Below are 3,812 nucleotides of genomic sequence, written 5' to 3'. Positions count from 1 at the left end.
ATAAAAAATCAAATTTTAATATAAATATTAGATATTGAATAAGAAATAATAAAAAAAAACTTGTGGATGTGTAATAAGAACTTATATAGAAAGTAAATAGACGTGTGGTCAACGAAGAATGAAGCACGGAGTTGACCTTTTCCACAACCCGACATTTGGTGTACGTCAATTCCAAATTTTTCGTCTCCTTCGACAATATGATACGTTTTGTTTTTCGAAAGTTAAATAATTTTAATTTGATTAAAAAAATTCAATTAATTGATTAAAGTAGACCCTGACTAAAGCCAAGGAACCTACTTTAATTACTATAAAGATAAATTTCATATATATGTTGAACCAAATATACACATGATCATTTAAGCTATATAATTAGGATATATCTTACAAGATTTTTTTAAAAAATTTTTGTTTTGTTTTTCATATACGCTATTCCCATGGCGTTTCATTAATACAAATTCATATGTATAGTATCCACTTAAAAAAAACACTTTATTGGTATTTATATATATTATTATATATATATTTAAAGTTTGAATACAAAATTTTTAATTCAAGACGGAACAATACTATATATGGATGCCATCACAATTCATAACATACACGGAAAGACGAGTAGATAGGAAATGGTGAATTGAAGACAGAGTGATGGAGCAAAAGAGATGAATGGTGAAGAATGAACAATATGGGTGGTGAAAAGGAAAGTATACATATTATATAAATTTTAATTTGTGAAGTGGATGAAGTTTCTCTTCTCTTAATCAGAGTTTTGGATATATAGAAATTTTTTTGATAGAGAACGTTTTTTCGCCCCTCGAGTGAAATCCTATGCAACATAAATCTGAAATGATCAAACATCAATACAAATATCGAATACCGAGTAAAAAATAAAATCAAAATAATTTTTAATTGACTATGTATGGCAGGACTGCATGAGTAGTAATAATTAAAGTTTAAAATTAGGCACGCTCCACAATGCACAATAATTATATCATCACTCACGATTAATTCTACCAGTTGACCAAGGACCACACGCCGCAGCTTACGTACATCAATCAAAAATATCTACAATTTTTTTTCTTATATAGATTGATAACGGATAAATTAATCGATATTTAAATTAAAAAATATATACTATAATTTAATTATAATTTAGTGATATGAATGGATGTATACGAAGATCTAGACATGTAGATTGTATATATATACTAGATAATGTTGCTCGTGCATAGCACAGGCCCAATAATATAAATGGTATATTTTGGGGCTAATAATCGAGTTTTTGAAGCTATTGTTTGCGTGGATAAAAGAATAAGTTTTTTTATCACAAACTTGTACTTTCTTTGACGCTATTTAAGGCATAATAAGACTACCCACATGCAACATTTTTGAAATAGTTTATGTTGTCAATTATCATGATTTATAGTATTTTTACGCAATTTGTACTTTCTTTAACGCTATTTAAGGCATAATGAGACTACCCACATGCAACATTTTTGAAATATTTTATGTTGTCAATTATCATGATTTATAGTATTTTTACGCAATTTTTAAATATAAAAAAAATTAAAAAATAAGACAAATAAATTAAAATGGACCCAATATATGTTATTTTTGTTGTCTCAATTTATGTGACACAAATGAAATTTGGAGAGTCATCCAAATTTTCATATTTTTTTAAAAATGTTTTAAGTTATTAATTATTGTGATTTATAATATTTTTATGTAACTTTGAAATAATGTACATTACTGGTCACTTTGTCCTAATTTATGTGATATGGATAAAATTACAAAATTAACCCTTTTAAAATGTCTTTCAGATATTTTAAGTTGTTAATTATTATTATTTATAATACTTTTTTGGTAATATTAAAATGATATGTGTTATTTTTTCTGTCTCAATATATGTGAGCCTGATTGAATTCTGAAAGTCAACCTATTTTATTATATAGCTTTTAAATATTTTAAAGTTTTTTAAGTCATTTGTAAATGATATATGTTGCTTCCTTGATTGAGACTTTTCCATTTGTGTGGGATATATATATATATATGTAGAAAAATCAATTTTAATTTAAAAATAGAATTTAATTTTAATTTAATTTAAAAGGGAGTTTATACCCAAGTTCTACTATATAATAAATATAATATATAATATTCAAGAAAGTCCCAATCTTGAATATTATATATTATACTTGGGTATAAAATAGAATTTTAAAAGTCCCACAAGTATAATATATAATATTCAAGATTGGGAAAAGTCTCAATCTTGAATATTATTTATTATACTTGGGCCTAAACTCTCTTTTATAATATAGTAGAACTAGATAATGTTGCCCGTGCTATGCACGGGCCCAATAATATAAATGGTATGTTTTGGGGTTAATAATCAAGTTTTTGAAGCGATTGTTTGCATGGATAAATGAATAAGTATTTTTATCACAAATCTATACTTTCTTTGACGCTATTTAGAGCATAATAAGACTACCACATACAACATTTTTGAAATATTTTATGTTGTCAATTATCATGATTTATAGTATTTTTACGATAGATTCACTTCAAGAATCAGTGGAATTTTTTGTATTATTTTCAAAACATATTTTATGTTGTCAATTATCATGATTTATAATATTTTTACCTAAGTTTTAAATATAAAAAAAAACTAAAAAAAAATAAGACAATTAAATTAAAATGGACCCAATATATGTTATTTTTGTTATCTCTATGTGACACAAATGAAATTTGGAGAGTCATTCAAATTTTAATTTAAAAAAAAATGTTTTAAGTTATTAATTATTGTGATTTATAATATTTTTTATGTAACTTTCAAATAACGTACATTACTGGTCACTTTGTCCTAATTTATGTGATATAGATAAAATTACAAAATTAACCCTTTTAAAATGTCTTTAAGATATTTTAAGTTGTTAATTATTATTATTTATAATACTTTTTTGATAATTTTTAAAATGATATGTGTTATTTTTTCTGTCTCAATATATGTGGGCCTATTTTATTATATAGCTTTTAAATATTTTAAATTGGTAATTATTGTAATTTTTAATGCTTTTTAAGTCATTTGTAAATGATATATGTTGCTTCCTTGATTGGGACTTTCCATTTGTTATATATATATATATTATTTTAAAAGGAAGTTTATGCCCAAGTATAATATATAATATTCAAGATTGAGACTTTTAAAAGGGACTTTATGCCTATTCAAGATTGGGAAAAGTCCCAATCATGAGTATTATATATTATATTTGGGCATAAACTCCCTTTTATTATATAGTAGAAAGTAGAAATAGAAAAATATTTCTGTTGGTATAAATATGAGGTATGATTAAATTTGTAATTATGGGTGTGTTTGGTATGAAGGAAAACATTTTCCGGAAAATGTTTTCCAATTTTCTCATGTTTGGTTGGGTTAAATGTTTTGGAAAATGTTTTTCAAATCAACTCATTTTCCTCAAATTTAAGGAAAATGACTTCCCTTCAAAACTTAAGGAAAACATTTTCCAAAGCTTTCTTCCAACTTCAAATTACAATTACTTTTTTGTTGAAAAATTAATTTATTTTGTCCCTACCCTCAAACCAACCCCCAAAAAAATATAATTTAAGTTTGCTTTTAAAAAATATTTTCAATTTCAAAATTTCATTTTTTCACCCTATCTTGACCCCCCTCACGCACCTCCTAACCAGCCCCCCACCCCAAAAAAAAATTTAAGTTTGTTTTTAAAAAATATTTTCAATTTCAAAATTTCATTTTTTCACCCTACCCTTGACCCACCACCCAACTCCTACCCAGCCCCCCA

Source organism: Solanum tuberosum, unplaced genomic scaffold, assembly GCF_000226075.1.
Source record: "Solanum tuberosum cultivar DM 1-3 516 R44 unplaced genomic scaffold, SolTub_3.0 scf00073, whole genome shotgun sequence".
Taxonomy (NCBI): domain Eukaryota; kingdom Viridiplantae; phylum Streptophyta; class Magnoliopsida; order Solanales; family Solanaceae; genus Solanum; species Solanum tuberosum.
This window is presented reverse-complemented; position numbering follows the sequence as displayed.